We start from the raw sequence: 20405 nt of genomic DNA, 5'->3' as shown, positions 1-20405 counted from the left end.
TTAATATTTCATTTTTGTGTCATCTGCATGAATACAGTCTGCATTAGAGCGTGGAGATAAATTATGAATATTTAGGAAATGCTTACTGTAAGAAGGGTGTTATATGCCTCTTTTATTCTTAGCTACCTCTGACAAGAGAAAATAAAACTGACACATTTTCTTAGCTCTTTTCTTAACAAGAAACAATCGCTAATTTGTCACAGCTTCATCTCCTCTTACTGCAGACACTCATCTCCCAGATAATCCAGCCTTGCTTTTTTGCTTTCAGGCATGGTAAGATATCAAGAGTACCTGTAACATTTGCTTTTCGTAAGACGTCCCTCACTTGCCCCCGGTGGATTTGCCATTTCCACACAGGTTTCATCTCCCCTGGACGCTGGCCTCACCCTGATTTCTGGGCATTAGGATCTGGTAATCGTCATTTCTGCCATGGAGAGCTCCGAAAGGCAGCCCAGCATGAGTCCCTTGCTGCTGCTGCTGCTTTCTCAGCCGTCCGTGTCACGCCTGGCAGTCGTCTTAGACCTGGGCAGAAAGCCCATCGGAGTGAACACAACAACTTGCCTGGGAAGTAAGTAGACGGAAAGATTATGCTAGGAAAACACGGAAGATAAATATTTAAGTCCTGCAAAACAAATAGCTCGTAATACATTGAACAGTTCTGCGTTCCTTTTGGAGTTTATTTTTTTTAAAAAAAATGTATCTCCTTAAATATTTATTTGCTTAAGAATACAAGTGCAACGTACAGAGCAGCCAGTGATACCCCTGGTTTAATTTCCCCTTTTGTGGAAGCTTTGAGAGATTCTGAGTGTTTTTATCATTACTAGCTTTTAGGGCTTTTGTGTTCAGAGTATTACATAAGCAAAGCTCAGAAATAAATGCAACAGAAAAATAAAAATTTTGTCAGTGTAGGTATTGCAGTTTGCATAAGCAGAAGACATGATCCCACATCCAAGAAAAATGAGGTGGTGTTTTGATGGAAAACTGTCATTTTGAAGCATCTGTTTAACATTCAAGGCGTTTTATAGCAGCAAGGCTATGAACTGCCTAACATACATGTATAGAACATGTCTGTGAAGGTTCTATACATATACAAACGCCTTTGATGTATACCCAGCCCAAGCTCCTTGTCTTTACTGCTAGTCAGATCTCTGTATACCCATTCAGTAGGTTAAAGCAGCTATCATTAAGCATGTCCCATTTTTTGATACCATTGTAAACCTTTTCTGAAACATGCTACATGAGTGGTCATTTCTATGGAGGCATTTCCTTGAACTCAGCATGGGTCCACATGAGGATAAGGAAGCTCCTGTGCAGGTCTGGGCTGGTAGTCAGGCTACAGTATGTGAGACTGAATTATTTAAGCTAATGTATTGGTATGTTTTTGCATTCTGTTGCCTTTTTTTTTTTTCCCATACATAAAATGTTCAGATTTTAGGAACATACATAAATATTGCAGAGCTCAGAGACATTTAGCCAGAGTTCTGACTCATTTCACAGGTGCTCGTCTTTCCCAGATATTTGCAAACAGTTAGATAATGACAATGGTTTCAGGGAATACATAGAATTATTTATTAAATAGTACCATGTCACGGTAGCTATGCTGTTCTGTGTAATAAAGAAAGTAGACAAAGGTGAACAAAAATTGTATAACTGATTTTAATAGAATCACTGCTAAATGCAAATAGTCGTTGGCGCCTAAATTCTTTTCTGATATGTAAGCTTGCTAAGGATACAGAAGTGTTGCATTTAACTTCTGTCTCTCATAATTTTTGCTGTATTGGATCATCAGCACCTTCTTCAAAGCCACTGAGGCCAAGTGAAGGTTTACTGTTGGTTTCAATAGCATGTGAATTGCTCCCCTTCTTAAAAGAAGTCTCCTGAATGACTTTGAGGAAAATGTTTCCATGCAAAACTGTGAATAGGGTTTGAAAACCAGAACAGCACACCTGAATGTTACAGCAGCAAGTCACCTCACTGATGAGCAAACATCACAACCAAAGTTCATCACCCATTTGGACGTCAGCACAAAGGTAGAGGCTGATAAGTTTGATCTACTTACAGCCTGGCTATACTAATGCCTAGTTAAAGATATTAAAAGGTTAGTGCACGCAGGCCAATGTTCTTCTGCAGCCAGCTGAGGAAGATAGACACTTGTGCAGAGAAGTGTCTAGAGCAGGAGCCTAACTGAATCCAATTTTAGAAAAACTTATGCCTCTCCAGTGAAGTAGGAGGCGGCTGTGGAGGCTCAGTCCTGTGAGTATTTCCCATTGTGCCTGCCCGCAGTTCTGGCAGAATCTGTCCTGTATTATTAAATTACAGTAAAGTTTCACAACTGGGGAAAGAGCTGTCGTTTGCCATTTTAGAAGCAGCTGTCTTCAAGTAATGAGTAAGATCATGATGTATGTTGTACTTCATAGGAGTCACAAAATCTGTGTCGGTAGAATACTTTTTACTTCTTGAAGGATGCAAGCTGTATGGAGGCGTTGTGTCATTTTTGTTATATTTAGTTAAAAATATACTGATCCAGGTCCTGTTGAATCCGGTCAGAAAGATTCCCTTGGCTGCAGCATCCACCGTAGCAGATCCTCAGCCATTTACCCCACAACCGCTCTTGCCAGCAAATGTTTGTGACATTTTTAATAGTGAATGGATAGTCTGTAGGAGCAGAGTGGTGACTGTACAGTGCTTTGGAAGCCAGGAGATAATCATTATATGGAGAGATGTTGGAAACCACTGATCTGGCCTGCATCCAGACCCTCAGCCTTGCTGAGGAGTATCCCTACCTTGCCACTAGCCTCCGAGCCATCTTTTTCCCTGGTATAATCACGGTGGACTACCTGGAGCACACACCCAGGGCATGTACTTTCCTCCTGGGAGCCCAGTGACGTTTTGTGTTTTTAAATCATCCTGACATTTTGGGCGGAAGGTGCTCTGAAATCGCAAAACGCCTCTTCCGTGTTGTCCCAGAGTCTGTTAATTAGTAAGGCTGTTAATTATATAGCAACCCTACTTTAAAACTGTCCTCTTTCCTATTACATCATAGAAATGGCAGACTTGGCCCTGTGCCTTCTAAAAAGTGACTGCTGAGGTATTTATTAACATCAGTTCCCAGACATTTTTCAGTGAGCAGTGAGAGTTGGAATATGGAAATGTCATATTTTTGCTGGTATTAAACAGTTGTTAAACTAGAAACATCACTCTTGCCAGATAGTTATTTTGTATGCATGTCTTCTTCATAGAAAGGAAATGAACATGCATTTTTCTTTCATTAAGTATTTTAAAGTTCATCCTTGTTTGGTGATCTAGTCAATTAAAATAAGTTTATGAGCAGCTTGTGAGAGCAGAAGACTCGTTAATTTTAGATGTTGGATAAAGCACATTCTCTTCCATTTTTGTCTGCTAATGAGTACTACTAATACCCATAATAGCAGATCTTACAGAAAATAGTATTACACAAAGTTTATGGTACTCTACAAATAATTATCTCCATGTCTTTGAAACTACTCCTATTTTTGTGGGAAAAATATACATTAAGGCAACATTATATCAGAACTGCACATAAAGAAAAGAATATTTAGCATCATTATCATTGTAAAAAATAAGAGAATCCTTTTGAAATGGTTAATAAAAGCTCGCCATTTTTTCAAGAAAGCTGAACATTTTCCAATCTCCTATCTAGCATTGCACCTAAAAGTGAAAGTGAAGTCAAGATATATTAAAGATAGGCTCAAGATACATTAAAGATAGGCAGGCGATGTAAATCCCTAGAACATATTCAGGCTTTCCAAAATGTTGCCATTGTTTGAATCTGTATTTTCCGTTCTGTTTCTTAGAGTCACTGGAATCAGCTGTTAAGCGTAGCTTCTTCATCCAAAATTTCCAGTTGTAGGAGGTGTTTGGGCCTGTGGGGTAGTTTGGGCTTTTCACTACTGCAGAAGCGTCCTTTCAATTCCAGATGGGTCCTTTGAACTGGTTTCACTGGCCCATCCAGCATAAAGAGTTGCTACGCTGAAAGGTTACGTTGTTTTTATTCTGCCACTATAAAGCTGATGCTTATACAAAAGTCTCGCTTTGAAGTCAATCACACAATACACAGCTTTCCTCCAATTATGTTATGTTACGCTGTTATATTTATATAACGTAGGGTTTATTTTACGCTGAAGGCACTTTCTGTGAGGTGACTGCACAATACACAGGTACCCACCCAGTGTTCCTAAAACTGACTGACGTCTGCCCAGCATTTGAGCCAAAGCTCCAATGCAAATTCTTGGCTCTTAGGAAAAATACTGAGATCTCTGACCACACGCATGACGAAGACGTTTGTTTTAAAATATTTTATGTAAAAACCAGAGGTACAGGGTAGGGTTTTTTCAGAGGATTATGCAGAGAGCAATTGACCTTGCCAAAAAGCTGGTCAGAAAATGCAGATATTTAACATTTACTTAGAGAAAACTGTCATGCTCTCTGCTGCAGAGCTTTCCAAATGAGTTTCTTTGATAGTGGTTAGAGAGCGGCTTCTGCAACCAGTTTTCACCAGTGTACGTTAATGAGATGTTGAAATCTCTCAGGCTATTCCTTCTGCATAGTATACAAAGAATATTTTAATGTATATCCTTCTTGGCCTACAAGGGCACTGATGTGACAAGAGGTGAAATCTGGGGTTGTACAGTATTCCCTCCAGTACAGTGGTCTCAGAACGGACACAGCTGCACCATTTCTGTTTTGTGCAACAAATAGGCACCACGTACAGCTCACAGCAACCACTAACTTCTTTCTACACGTGGTCTCAGTCCACTACAGTGAAAAGATCTTTGAAGTTGAGGGTATAACATTGCCTTCTATGGATTAACACATTGATACCTAATTCTGCATTCTCCTTCCTTCTCTGCTTTGTTTCAAAGTGTTTGTTCCTTGAAGGTGAAGTAGCTGATACCTCTGTCTGCCTGTCTCTGCAATGCTCTTAACATTTAAGTCAGATCTAAAAAAATACCTTTTCTACTTTTTCAACTGTACTTTGTCTCTTGCCCCTCTGTTTCAAATTGGGTGTCCCCACAGACCGTGGTATAATTGTGGTAGTAACTACTGAACGAGAAAGCTGGTGCTGTGCATGGTTCTCCTTGAGGAAATGATGTTCAGAGAAGCTGTTCTCTGTTTTCACACGTGCTCTCACTCACCTCATAATTGTTTCAGTATGCAGTGAAATGAAATTGATATGTATGTGTTTTCTCTTGCTCCTCTCTTTTTAGATCCCCATTATCAATTATTCTGAAAGCGGTGGCAGATCGCTTCAGTTCCGAGTATGGGACCTTCTGCCTTTGGGGTGAGATCTGCTTTATAGTGAAACATGGCTTTAGTTTATCTGTGTGTGGCTGATGTGTGTATCATTTATTGTTTTCTTTAGTTAACTGTTAACAAAAAGCAAGTTAGCTGATTAAGCTTATTTATTAAAGCAATATTTATATTACCAGTATGGACTAGTATCTCAGTGATTTCCACTTCTTTATATCTGCCCTGAATGAGAAGTGCTGTGGTCCATCAAACCAGGTGATAGGGCATAACAAACTGTAACATAAGTGTGAGGTTGGAGTAGATTATACTATAGTGGCAATTCTGCTAGTCATATTAACCAAAGTCTGGGTAGTATGGTAGGGTATGTTTGGTTTGGCCATTGATTCAGAGCTGGGTTACTGTTCATTGAGGAGTAGCGTATTGTTTAAGTAGGCCACAGCATTTCCTCACAGTCTTGACAAATTCTTTGTTCAGTCTTATGGATTTACCCATGCAGACCTTGGGAAATTCAGTTAGAGAAACTCAGCTCTTACCCACCAGATTAATAGAGGAATATCTAGAAGCACGTTAAACAGTCCCTCAAAGTCAGCATCCACTCTAAATTGTAGCGAAGCCTTTCCTGAAGCGACAAAACTGGTTTGATAAGACGCAGTCATGTCAGAACTGGAAGTACAAAAGTGCGTTTATTAAAAATGAATGCTGTATCCTCTTTCCCCTCGTGTATCTTGTCAGTGACATGACTTCACAAGTTGCAAATCTATTAAACGTTTCAAACGTGAAACTAGAGCTCATTAAGCAAAATGTCGACCGGTATATAGCAAACCATTTCAGAGTCAAGACTGTTAATATTTGTCTCCAGATTTTTTTTCTCTTCTAGGTTGTCGCCAAGCAATCCAGCTGTCTGGGAATACAACTTGCATTTCATCTGATCAGAGTCTGACTGTCCTTTGGGGTGAGGTAGTAGGTTGTATAGTTTTAGGGTTATGCCCTGCCTGTCAGATAACTATACAATCTACTGTCTTTCCTGAAGTGGCTGTGATATCATCGCTGGATATGTCTTCAAAAGACAAAGCAAATATCTTTAAACATTAGCATTCTCTGGCTCTGTCCACATGTTGGATTTGATTCTTGTAGAAGGGTTATGAAAGAACACAAATGTCCTTCTAGTGTTTAGATTCCTGTATTCCCATTCAGGTTCAAAAGCAATTTCCTTTTTGTCATTTTCTCAGAGAAAACGGGGTGTAAGTCACAGGGCACGGAGGTACAACCCAGTCTGCAGCGGGGCGTGCTCATGCTCAGTGGCCATTTGGAAACAGCCGACTCATTTCTCTATTACTTTGTGGCATTTGTGTTCATATTCAATAGAAAATCCCACTTTTGATTCAGCAGCTATTTAAATCCACTGTGCACAGGCTGTTTGAGAAACTATGAAGTGATGAGTTGGACAGAAAACAAAGAGAGCATCTTCCAGTCGCTCATGTTCTGCCCTGGAACTGGTAAATGCTTGAGCCCTAGGTAAAGAGGTTTCTTTAGTCAGTTTTTGTACGCTGATTTAACTTGTTCTTTTATTACATAATGCTAATTTGGAGAGACAGTGTACTGCCACTGTGGTTCGTATGTCTCTGGAGTCACCCCACCAATTCTGACTGACTTCCAGGTAGAACTGTGGGGAGGGGCCAACAGGACATAATTATGGTCTTTTTAAGGCTGAGAAATGTGTGGGCTAGAAAGTACTAAGGAAATCTTGCTTGCAAATGGTGAAATGTTAGTTTCCTTCAGAAGATGCGCTTGATGCTCTAACAGGATGAGGTAGTAGGTTGTGTGGTTTCAGGGTAGTGATTTTGCCCCAATCAGGAGATAACTATACAACCTACTGCCTTCCCTGATAAGCAGCATAACAACATCAGTGTCTTAATTCACAGAAAAACAAGAGCTAAAACATACTTCTGAGACCAGCAAAGTAAGTCTGGATAGAGTTGTTGTCATCCTGTCCCTAATAGCTCTAAATTTAGTGTCTCGCCTTATTTTTAATAACTGCCTGCAAAACAATTATATTTTTAAAAATCTTTATCGTGAAAATTTGAATTAAAGAAGTTTTGTTTATTTTGAAGTTTGTCTGCTCTTGATCTGTTTTGTTTCTGGTTCATCTGAGTGGAACGAAGTTATCGTGGGAAATTATTCCAAAACTGCTGTGAACTTGCATTCAAGATGTTCTTGCTTCCTTGACATCTAAGTTTGAGTGCAACAAATTTTACTGGCAATGCACTGATTTTGTTCAACCTTACCTCCCCCTCAGGAATCTTCCGGTGTTTTACAGATAATACCAGATTAAGTCACGCAATGTTCCTTTATATTACAGATAAAAAGCTGTAACAATGAAAATGAAGGACCAGATTTAAAAAAACCAAAACCAGACATTGATTTGGTCCCTCAGTTTCCCATAAGCAGGCTCATTTCATGACATTTAAGTGCCCCCAAAAGAGAATTTGCTGCTATCTAAAAGGCACAAATTGCATCTGGAAAACCATGGAGGGAAGATCTTAGGTCCCTTATAGACATTTTGAGAATACAAACTATAGAGGCTCACACCAAAAAACTTTGAAAGAAGGGGAATAAAACAACAAGGTGCTGGTTTTGGTTGTAGACATAGAAATCGTTCTCCCACATGCAAAATATGCCAGGAAATAGAAATCCTGTAAGCCTTAAGGTACCTTCAGAGCAGAGGTATCAGACTGGTTTTGTATAACCATTTGTATCTGTTTTGATTATACAGCATCTCATTACTGTAGGCTGAACTGGAAATTTAAGTTAGTCATAATCCTCTATTCCTATCTCACATGCTACACAAAAGAAAGCCTTGTTCACCTAAAAAGCATTACCCTCATCTCTGTAGCTAGGCAAGCTGTGACATCCACGGTGAGAGCAAATGAAAAAACTGATGTTATGTTCGACAGCAAAACTGGGTATTTTATTGCTTCTCTGGTCCAGAAATATCACGTGTCTGAACTCGGGTGGTATTTGAGGTCATTCAACACCTCAAAACAGGATCTTTTGTTAATACCTTTAATGAAAGGTTAGAAATGTTATTTGACTCTGTTCATAGAGAGGGATAAAGGCCGTTGGTACAAGAGGAAAAATTGCTGTGTGTCTGAAAAACATAGGGGAATAGGCGATACTGTGGCTGGTTTTAATCTTCTCTTTTCTTCTTGCTGTTTAAAGAGGATCTCTTAATTTAAAACTGCTGTAAGGATACTTACCATGCTGGCCATGTTCAAGGGCTGCGGGACATGCATTGCAGATTCTGAACTCTCTTTCTTCTGCTGAAAATGCAGACTCACAGCTGCAGTGTAAACATCTTAGATGAGTGTGAGTAGTGATTGCATTGTGTGTAGCTTAAAACATCCCGCTCCTCTCCAGGATGCAAAATTGGCTGGAAATTTCTAGCTTAGCCTTACATTCAGTAAATTTATAGCAAATGTTCTGCATGGGAGAAAGGGGTGAACAGAGGGAAAATGCTCTCCACGTTCTACAGCAGCCTGTTAGATCTCGTCTCTGAAGTAGTTTTAAAATCTTTTGGCTCTGCCTGGGTCAGCATTTTGTTCTTGGTAATGAGCTGTGAGTTTTCAGATTCTAGTCATTCTGGCAATCCCATTAAAACAAAGGGCCAAAGAAATCCATAGCGTTCTCTTCGCTAGGATCTACAGTAAATGCAAAAACATGTGCCTATATTTAGCAGTGTGCAAGCCTGCAGTTAATCAGGTCTGTCCTTAGCAGTAGGTGTCATTACAGCTAATGGGAACTCCAATAGAAACTTTAAAGCACAACTCTGTGGTACCAAATATTTTCCAGCACTGTATACTCAAAATGTTTGTATGAAAATTGTAAGTAGTAGCTTGAGCTGCTGGAATCTTGATGAAAAACAAGCTAGTTTTTTAAAGCTCAAGTCAACATTACTTCTTGAGGTCATGCGCTGTGGTGGTGCTCGCATTAGGTGTGAGGAAAAAGCATCGTCATGAGTGTGCATAATATGTGATAAGTGTATATCATAACACACTCAAATCTGTGTCTGCTTAAACATCTTTCTTTTTTTAGTGTAACAGCCATATTGATCGGTGTGCAGAAGCTTAATACATCTTGCTGGAACAAAGCCTGTGTGTTTGTGTCTAACAGACCAGATGAAAATTGGTGGGTGAAGGACTTTCTGTGAGGCCAGATTTCAGTTGTTAGTTTCCCGTCTGTGCCCTGGAGAAAATATGTGGTGTTTTGAGACAAGGTATGAAAAAAAAAAGGTGAGCAGATCCCTGACATTAAAACCGCTGTTGCTGAATTTTAGATCTCAGCTGCATGGATGTGTGAAGCGTTATACCTCTTCTTCCGTGATCCTGTTATGTTCTTGTTGGGGTTTTTTTAATGTGAGCTAACCTCCATATTCTCTAAAACTAGATGCCCCCAGTGAAAATTTTTACTTCGTTTGGCAAAATGCTAAAGCAAAGGTAAATGTTTTTAGACAATCCTAGTAACAGGCTGTGCTACCAGCCCCACTTGTGAAAATCCAGCACTGCGACTGTGTGTAGGTACTGTGGGGCTGTTCCTCCGTGGCTGCTCTTGAGAGGGCAAAGACCTCGAACACAGAAGTAGTTCCCGGGCGCTCCGCTGGAAGCGCAGATTACAAAGTGGGATTATACTGGGAGAGAATCCAAAAAATGCAGCAAGACTGTAGCTGGCACGCCAGTCCATGCTGGTACAGATTCAACATGACACACCACATCTTGCTATACAGCAGTGGCGCTTGTGGGTGCAGAGAGAGAGCTGGTGCTCCTCAGGAAAGAAAAAAATGCCTGCCCACCCTTGTGCTCGGAAAGGCTCCCCACACAGGGCCTGGTCCCAGGGTTGTGCTTGTACTGGGAGACAAATATTAAATGAGAACAAAATAAAACATTAGCACATGTCATCTGTGGTAAAACAACGTGCACCGTTCAGAGAATCGAGGTCTGAGCATGTTGCTAATTGCCATGAATGTGTTTGTGCACAGCAGTTACCTGAAGATGGCTGGCTGAAACCTCCTGGGGCTTGGAGGGGTTTTGTAACTAACACTACGCAGTTCTCACAGTACGAATGCGTATCAGTTCCGGGAATAACGGTTGCCAGGATTATTGATGAAATAAAGTCATTTCTGTCATGAAATACAACAGCGAATTGAAGGTGAGAAGGGAGGGAGGGTACAGAATTGGATTAAAACTGCAAAAGGGACCAGGAAAAGCAGGGTGGTGGTTATACAAACTGGAATTTGACCAGAGCTCCACGGTTAAACTACATATGTTTAGAAAAAAAATAAAAAAGGAATACGAGCAAACGCTCATGCAAGCAGGAAGGCGCTGCCTGTTGCGCTGAATTGACTTTTCCACCAGGCGGGCGGGTGGGAAGGAGCACTCCAGCTGTGGGTCCACCAAGAGCTTCAGCGTGGCGGGAGCGTGGGACGTAGCGTCGCTGCAGGCGGAGCGGAGCGACGTCAGAGCGCTGCGGGAGTCACAGCGAGAAGTGTTTGTGTCCAAGTCTGTCTCTGAGCACGAGGTGTTTGCTCTGCTTGGCTTTTCCCCTGTAGCTCTCTGCGTTGGCCTGAGTTACTACATGAATTAATACACTTGAAGCGCGAGAGCAGAAGCCCACCAAGGTGCGTACAGGGGCCAGTTGTTAAGAGGATGCACCAAGTTGTGCCCCACTTGCTGATAGTGTTTGGAAAACTTTTGAAGCAAGAAGAATGGCACTATACAAAAATCTACTAGGAAAAAATCCAAACAATGCGCTCTTGAGATTCAGAGACTTCACAAGGATGTTAGCTTTAAGAAGGCAACAACCTACCTGGTTGCACCCGGGACATCCTGCTGGTGCCATTGACTTTACACAGCAGGGGGATGTAGGCTGCACTGAAAACCTGTTGAACTACAGGTGAGAGGAGGAGCGTATCTGCTCATAACCCTTCTCACAGAGCTCCCAGCCCAGCCAGGCCTTTGGTACAGTCACACTGACATCTAGATGGGCATTTCTCTCCTTGGCAGAGAGGGATTTCCCCTAGGACCAGCCAGGATATGCTTCAGGGTCTGGAGCACAGCCTTTAGACCTGATTAAATACAACGTCAGCTGAGGGGAGACCTCATCACCCTCTACAACTCCCTGAAAGGAGGGTGCAGAGAGGGGGGATGAGTCTCTTGAACCAAGGAACCAGCGGCAGGACAAGAGGGAATGGCCTCAAGCTGTGCCAGGGCAGGGTCAGACTGGCTCTTAGGAAGTATTTCTTTGCAGAAGGGGTTGTTGGGCGTTGGAATGGGCTGCCCAGGGCAGGGGGGGAGTCCCCATCCCTGGAGGGGTTGAAGAGTCGGGTTGACCCAGCGCTGAGGGATCTGGTGGAATTGGGAACGGTCAGTGTGAGGTTAATGGTTGGATTGGAGGATCTTCAAGGGCTTTTCCAACTTAGATGATTCTGTGATTCTGTCTTCCATAGTGCTTGAACCCAAAGTTGTACTCGGGTTTGGGCTGTAGCACAGCCCAGCTCCTTTATTATATACCCGCCCGCAGCAGCACATGGTCGTGTCTGCCTGGCTTATTCTCCTTGTGCCTCGCTGGAGTTTCACTGGGGCAACATCAAGGAAGCAAATCTGGGCTCCTGCTAGAAAGCCTCCAGCACAGTGGGCTTTGCAGAACTGGGAGAGCTGCAGACATCTTTGTTGCTGCAATACAGACGCAAGAAGTGGAATCGGTGGGGAAAGAGTAAAACTTAGCCCAGTTCTAAGAGGAGCACACCAGGCTTGAATGACAGGAGTATTAACAAAACATTTTAAAGCTATATTGGTGTGGCTCTGGTGTGTGGCTCAAAACCATCCATTAAATTATCCAGGTATTAACTTCTGTTACAAAAACTATGGGAGCTGGGAGCCTTTGAAGATGTCTGTGAGGATCTGGGATTCAGTGACTTGGATGCCCAGATCTCACCATAAAAATCAGTGCCAGCACTGCTTAAGAGAGTGAGACAAAGACATCAAAAAACCTAGGCCAAAATACCCACTGATTTTCAAATAGATCTGTGTTCCTAAAGTCATTTTGGCACTTTTAATTGTTTTACAATTAACAGTAATGATTACCAGTCATGCTAAGCATTTGATGGTATAAAGGCTTTTGTCTGGTTGTGGAATACAGTTCATGCCTAGTCTCCAACACAAATCAAAACCATATGAGTAACCAGGTTAAGAGACAACCAAGTTGTAACTAAGTTTCCCTGATGTGGCTTATGTTTGTATTCCAGCCAGGGCCTGAGGCTCTCACTGGAGGTTTTCCCTGTCCAGCTTGCATATGCAAATGTAAACAATAATATTTCCATCCTTGAGGAGCCCAAGTGAGATTTTATAATGCAAACAAAGGCATTAGTGTGTTAGAAAGGTCTCTCAATCAGCTGAAAGTGTGCAGTAGTTTACATATTAGTATGTGGTTTTAATTAACACTTGGAAGAGAGCTAGAAACACTTGATGCACTTAGAACTAACACAAATAAAAGTGCCTTTCTTACGTGTTTCTCAATGTAAACATCTAAGCTGAAAATAAAATCATTCCTGATAAGGTAAACTGTCATTTACCTTTTGTGAAAAATGGCAGCTTAATCCTTCCTTTACAGCAAGACAGGTCTTTCGAACATCTCACTTTTGGTGATGAAAACATCTCACTTTTCATGGAACTGGTAAAACACAGTGCGCAGCACTGCAAGGTCTGGGAGGTTTCAACCTAATCTCAGTCTTTACAGTCCTTCCTGAGCAGATGATTCCCATGTGGACACGTACAGGCTCTTCTCTCTGGGTTTAACCTGAATTTGGTACTGTCTCTCCTACATTTGTTAAAAGCTACCCTGCGAGCTTGACAAATGGTGTTGCAGCAGTGACTATTTGAAAATCAGATGGGGAATCCGATAGGTCCTGTTTTTATTTAGGCTTAGCTTGCTGGCTCCTTCCAGTGACCTCCGCTGAGGTTAGGCATATGATACCCGTGGTTACAATATAAAAACTTTTTTTTTCCTCCTAAACTTCCAACATGTCCAAAACTTTGGTTATATTTTCTTTTTCTCTCCCTTTTCTGCTATTTACCGTGAGTAAAATAAAATGATCGATGGTCCAGGATTGAATGATTTACCATTTATTTCCCCATCTTATCAAAACTCAAGAGTTGCCTTGGGAGTTTGAATGGACCAATTAGTTTCCATTTCATTCCTTTTTGCAATTCAGCAGATTTTCCAAAGCTTAAGAAGTTTTAAAACCTTAGCCATAGCAAAAAGAAACCTTATAAATACCTTACATTTCAGACATTCATCATATTGTGCTAGCTGACGGAAAAAAGAAAAAGTAATCGTCCCCAATTTTTATTAAAATCTGAGCAAAATGAGAATTAGGAAAATCTCTCTCAGAAGGTTTCCTCACTTGAAAGATTTTTCACACTAGAGCAAAGAAAAAGATTTGTATTATCCAGTATATGGTAGTATATTTGTAACTCAGGCTATTTCCAAATTTCTAACGGAGGAGCTACATCTACATTAGTTTGGGTAAGTATGTGAACACACAATAATAAATGGTTGTTGCTCACATAAAGCTGGAACAGCTACAGAAGGAAACGGCCCTCAGCAGATGATGGCGTGTTCCCGCCTCCAGCTCCTTGAGCCACGCTCAGCGTCTGCAGCTGGAAGACGAGGTGTGGTTTGGCCAGATGTGAGCCGAAACACGCCGTGACTTTGTTCCTACAGGGGATGCCAAGAGGAGGTAAACACCCGGGCACACACCACGGGAGCAGCGTCCGGGGTTTGCTTCAACCTGCTGAGGCACAAACCTGCAGCTGTGTGTCGCATTCAGCAGGCTATTTCCCCCAAAGGTAGTAAGGTAAAAATATTTAAAGCCTTTTTATCACTGTCCAAGCCTGGAAAACCTTAGGAACTCTAGTTTGGGGGGTTTTTTGTGTGCTTTGGGTTAATTGAAGACCATGCTTTTAATCCACGGAGGCAGCAGAAGCTCCGAGGCAGGTGGGTTCCTCGCCTCAGCCCGAGGGAGGCCGAGGTCCGGCGGCTGCCGTGCGGCAGGCAGGGGCCAGGCTGCTGCCGCCCTCCCCGCCTCGGCCCCCGCTTCTCCTGGCTAAAGCTTCACCCAGCTGATTTACGACTCTCTCTGAGTGCCTGGGATAGAGTTATAGCCCCTTGTATTACACGGTGCCTTCTCTGTTATTCTTACTGCACACCACAGATTTATGACGGCTTTTAAGCCAGGCAGCACGTAAAGAAATATAATCTTAACAAAATATAGAAGGGACCAAAGGAGGTCAAAGTGTGGGAGCTGAAGACTATACCAGGATTTCCTTTTATTTACTGCTCACACCTTTTCAATCTCAAGTGGATTTCGTCTGTCTCAGGCGGCCCTACCCAGGGGCTGGGGAGGAGTCAGTGATCCACTGAGCTGAGACACTTCGCCATCAGCGGATGTCTTTTATTACGATTCGGCACACATAGGAAATCCCAAAATACCACTGGTGAATTAAATTAATTTCAGACATAGAGTGCCGGAAAGATGCATAGCATCAGGGTAGGTAGGAATTCCACGTTCATCTGAACAGGCTTTCCATCTCGTGCCATCTCACACTGTGGCCCCGACCTGTGCTTGTCTGGGTTAATGATGTCCTGCAGAGCCCTCTGCTTCTGGTGCTGGAGGAGAATAATTTGTGATAGCCTTTCATAGGGAAGAGGAGCAAAAAAATGCCTGATTTCAGTGATATGATGGTGTGACAAGGAAAGAAATGCTGTAATTCATTCTACTTTATAGCATTATTTACATATATTCATCGATTATAGGAGGTTGAAAGGAGGGTGCAGACAGGGGGGATGAGTCTCTTGAACCAAGGAACAAGTGCCAGGACAAGCGGGAATGGCCTCAAGCTGTGCCAGGGCAGGGTCAGACTGGCTCTTAGGAAGTATTTCTTTGCAGAAGGGGTTGTTGGGCGTTGGAATGGGCTGCCCAGGGCAGGGGGGGAGTCCCCATCCCTGGAGGGGTTGAAGAGTCGGGTTGACCCAGCGCTGAGGGATCTGGTGGAGTTGAGAACGGCCAGTGTGAGGTTAATGGTTGGACTGGAGGATTTTCAAGGGCTTTTCCAACCGAGATGATTCTGGGATTCTGTGATTATTCCAAAACTGTAGCACATAGGAAAAATACAGGCTCTGCCCTTACTCTGCAGCTGGGTAATGTGAGACCTTGCAGCACATGCAGGATGACCTGAGCACAAGGGCAGAGCTGCACGGAGTCACCTGCAGCACCACAGCCTGCGTTAAACACTCTGCGTCAAGATGCAAAGCAAAACAGCTGGCAAGAGGGAGGAAAGCTGTAATTACAGCCAACAAATGACTCCTGAGCCAACACCTACTGCTAAGGCCCTGGTCTTGAAACAGAAGCCAGGAACAGGAACTTTTTCCCTCCTAGGTGAGTGCTGTAATCCCCTCCAGCTACAGTATCATTCCCTTCATTAATAAGACAAGCTCCAGTGGGCTCCCTTTCACTCAGATTTATTATCATTATTTCTCTGTCTGAGGAAAGACATTTGTCTCCCTTCTGGTTACAGCCTAGAGCTATGGCAAGGCTCTCATGGCATGTGTTTTTAGCTGGGGGTTTTTTTTTGGTTTCTTTTTCTTGAAAGGCACCCAACAGTCCAAATAATAGTCTGCCTGCTCTTCTAAGCTTCTAGAGCAACACACTCGCCAATTCTCCAGCTGCTTAATGCTCATCACGCTGCAAGCCCTTTCTAAAGCAAAGAAAGTTAAAACAGGTCGTGCCTTGAATTACTCTTTGGTAATTTCACTGGCCACTAGTCCACATCTGAAGCACCTTTTCTTTGGAAGATAGACATCAGAACTGATGTTCATCACAAAACTGCCTCCCTGGGTTCTTCGGCAAACAAATTTGTTGACCTGAGTCCAGAGGTTATTCAAGTTTATAAAGTTAGCAGCACCTCTAGTTTTCAGCACAGAATGTCTCTAAAGACAAGTAAATAAACCAGTTATCAGAAATAATTTGCATGAGGTTTGTCATGCTGCTCAGTTACCCACTGCCGCTGCTGTTTCTTCCCCAGGTGTAGTGCCTCAAAGCCTGGGGCTTTGCCCTAGAAGGTTGCAGCTGTGAATCTTCTCCTGAGATACATGGTCTCCTCCGAAATGGCATCCAAAGAAGGGTGAGTGATGTAACTTTGCTGGAAGGGGGGATGTGTGCTCACCCACTAACCTTGAGATCCTCGTGTTCCCCAGCTCTCTGTTTTCCAACCGATTACCGAATTTCTCGTGCTTGTTTCCTCACAGTATGTGCTGTTTGTGATGACATCAAAACCAATCTCTTTTTGAAACATTAACAGTATGTGTTTCAGTGTAATATCTAAATCAGTCCTTGTGTATTTTGCTGTATCAGTAATGACATAGAGCAAGACCTCGTACAGTATGAACATGCTACTTCCATTTTTTTTTCAATCCTGTTTTGATGACTTACCTCATCAGAAGATCCCATGTATTTGCTAAGTGGTTGTCGTCAGCTTAGTCTTTGATTATCGGTGATGTGGAGAAGGTGAGCAGGGAACAACTGCATCCTGCCTCATGCAGTAAGAGACCTAGGGAATGGCAGATTCCAAATGATCAAAAAGTGATGCTTTTTCCCAAGCTGTTACGGTTAAACAGTGGAGATCTTTTCTGTTGAGTGTACCATGGTGCCCTTGGCAGCTCAGAGAGCAGTAAGAGTGAGAGGCATATGTGGATGAGCACAGCAGATGTAGCACTCCTGTCTCAGCAAAGGATGGATCCTTGGAAGGACAGTGTCTTAATTTTACGAAGGGACTTTTTCACTTAAGTTTAAAGTTGCAAAAGGCTTTTCTTGCAGTAGGAGCACTGGCTTGAAAGAGTTTCAGCAGGCAGCTGCCACAGTACTAAACTTGTGTTCATTTAGATGGTTTTCTCTTTGCTCTGCTTGCTTTGCAGTAGTGACTTGGCTTGAAAAGAATATTGTGGAGATAAACACGGTGAAGATAAATCTCAAAGCTGCTGTATTTGTGTGAGTCCCCCACTTGGCCAGGGATAGACTTCCAGCTGAAAGCAGTCTTGAGTTGGTAGCAGACTTTGCTAGGGGTAATTAGTTAGCCTGCTAATTAGTCATTTTTGCATTATGTTTCACTACTTTTATAATATAATGTACTTGGTCAATGTGAGAGTTGTGAAGATGTTCCTCGGATTCTGTTCTTCCTGTCAGGAGCCTCTTGCCCTTGCGCTTGATTTGTGAGCTCAATTATAACCATTCCAGTGGGACACATAACTCGGATTTTATGATAGAATGAAAGTATAAAGTCATAGCTTAAACTGTATTGTACTTCTTGCTGGGCTGTGTTATGCATATTTAAATAAAGAAAGGTCAAATTACTGCACCACCATAGAAAGAGACACATGATGTCTTTATCTGTAGAACAGGGATAATGCTTATATATCAAGACTTACTGCAAGTTGAAGAGCACAAAACCCAAAGTTTTTATTTGGTGTGGCTGGGATATGTTGTAACAACTGTCAGATACTGGTTAACTGTCAAACGGTAGCTGAGGGGCCTGAACCTTTTACACTTGCTGTTGCTTTACACTTAACAGTTTCAGGTGAACACGGCCTCTTGTTTCCCACACAACCGAAGACTCAAAACCAGACCGAGTTGCTGAAAAAGTAATAAGAGAAATTACTGATCAGTTCTAAACTTTGCAAGCGTTCATTCTTTTGGTGGCAAATCTAGATCCAGCTTCCATATGTGGAAAAAACAAAAACTATTTAAAACAGCTTTAGTTTTCTACTTCATAGCTACAAGCAGAAAATACCCATGAATCAATAATGAAGGCCTGTAAACACTCTTCTGGCTCTACAGCATACTTAATCTCAACCAGGGGCTGTAGTAAACCACAATTCCCTAGCTGCAATAAATGCTGCAGACTCTAGAGCCAAGCAGAAAGTTTAATTAAAAGCAAACTGATATATATAAATCTGCTGACGCAGTCTCTCACTCTTGCATCTGAAATATATATAGGCTTCTTCTTGGAGACACTGGATGATTTAGACTTCAATTTCACTTAAGAAGCCTCTCAACTAATACTATCCAGCGAGTGTCTGTGCGCACACTGCATAAAGACTTTCTGTTAACACATGCATTGATCTCCCATGGCTTTAGATGCCTAGTGTATCAGCTGTTATTTGCCTAATTTAAGAGTTTCAGCAACATTTTCCTGTGCTCTAAATAGCCAGGCATCGCTGAACTTTTAGGAGGAACTACATCTGGCAGTTAATGGGTATGACAGCACTAGTGCAATAGATTATAATTTGGCTTTAAGTAAATTTGGCAACTTTGAGGAACTGTCTCGCTGATGCTTTAGCACCATACAAGCTCTGCTCATGTTAGCAACGTTTGACAAGCTGTTCTATAAACATTTAATGAAACGCAGTTTCTTGTTGATTTGTGTCCTAAGTCTATCCTAGCACTACACACTTCAGCCTGAACTCACCCCTTCTCCCTCTGTACCTCTGTGCACTGTAGCTGTTTGCTGGACACGATGCTGTAAGCCCCGTCATTGATTCACAGGAAAGTCTGGGTTAGATAGTACCTCTGGAGATCATCTCGTCCAAACTGCTGTTGAAACCAGCACCTTAGATTAGGTTATCCAGGGCATTGTCAAGCAAAGTCTTGAATATTTCCATCAAGAAAGGTCCCACCCAGTACTCCTCTGGGAAGCCTATTGCAATGCTCAGTTGTTCTCTGGCTGAAGGATTAATTTTTTCTTATATCCAGAAGGAGTTTCCCCTACAGCATCTTGTGCCCACAGCCTCTTGTCCTGGCACCGGGAATCCGTTTGAAGAGAGTATCTCTATCTTCTCCACAACTACCTTCTCTGGGTGTTAGAGACACTGACTAGACCCATCCTGAGCCTTTTCTTCTCTAGACTGAACAAATCCACTTCCTTTAGCCTTTCTTCATATACCAGGTTCTCCAACCCTCTAATCATCTTGGTGGCCCTCCAGTGGACCCTCTCCAGTTTTTCAGTGTCTTTCAGTGTCTTGAGCTCAGGGGCCAAAAGTGAACATTAAATTCCAAGTGTAGCCTAACAAGTCCTGAATAGAGTTGCATATACACTGGCTGGCCTAATTAGTATGTTCACGCAGACACTGGCACTTTGTGTGACTTTGGACCAACAACATTTTGATGCTGATTTTTCTGAACCTGGAAAAAGAGGAGGATGATGACTGTTATGGGACTTGGGAATAATACAAGGCGTAGTTGGTTTTGCTTTCATATAAATAAAAATACTTTTTCCTCAGAAAATAAAAATATGTAAAAAGTGTATGTGACACTAACGAGTTCTGGCATAACATATATTAAAGTCATATTTGAGAGGCAAAACAGCTTCTGACACAATATGAAGTAAACGGTTCTAACTAGCTTTCAAAAATTAGAGGTCATGTATATGTGGGACCAAATCACAATGCCTTATCTTCGAGCAAAAATTAATCTATTAACCTCATTTTATTTATAGTGGTCTTTGTTGATTTACATCCACATGGTGTTTTGGCTATTATGCAATCTACTGATGCATTGCTGAATGAGAGTGAACTATGGAGTCTTCAGAGCCAAAACTTTTCTTGCTTTCTTGAGGAACCACAGTAATGTATCTGTAGCCAGTGTGCAGCTGGCTAGATCAAAAAAAATAAGTCTTATATTCATAGATGTATTAGGAGACCTCCAGAAGATTATTGAATTAGGGATATCCTAATCAGCTATTATTAAGCCAAAAGAGATAACTGCATTTTGTATTAAGGGGAGGTTTTTAAAACAAAAATAAAAAAAGCCACCACAAAACAAAACCACTAGAATATCTGTTCATTAACTGAGGATCTGTTTACCGCAGTAACGATCACACAAATCAAAGCAACCAAAGATACAGCCCACAGTTAAAAGATTGATCTTTACCTGTGCCTCAAGTTTGTTTTCATATGGAATAGTAAAATTTCAAATGTGTGGAATAAAGACATAAAAGACTTCATCTTAAACC

General features: G+C 42.0%; 1 protein-coding gene across 3 annotated transcripts in view; it reads left to right on the top strand.

The window, feature by feature from the left end:
* Positions 1-5468, top strand: part of LOC141944856 (uncharacterized) — a 127070-nt gene extending 121602 nt beyond the window's left edge. For all 3 annotated transcript variants that reach the window (XR_012629345.1, XM_074872112.1, XM_074872111.1), the window contains 2 exons: positions 358-568; positions 5247-5468. The gene's annotated coding sequence lies outside the window, so the exon portion shown is untranslated. The remainder of the gene's footprint in view (positions 1-357; positions 569-5246) is intronic.
* The last annotated feature ends 14937 nt before the right edge of the window (positions 5469-20405 follow it).

The sequence above is a fragment of the Strix uralensis genome, chromosome 5 (assembly GCF_047716275.1).
Source record: "Strix uralensis isolate ZFMK-TIS-50842 chromosome 5, bStrUra1, whole genome shotgun sequence".
NCBI lineage: Eukaryota > Metazoa > Chordata > Aves > Strigiformes > Strigidae > Strix > Strix uralensis.
This window is presented reverse-complemented; position numbering and strand designations above follow the sequence as displayed.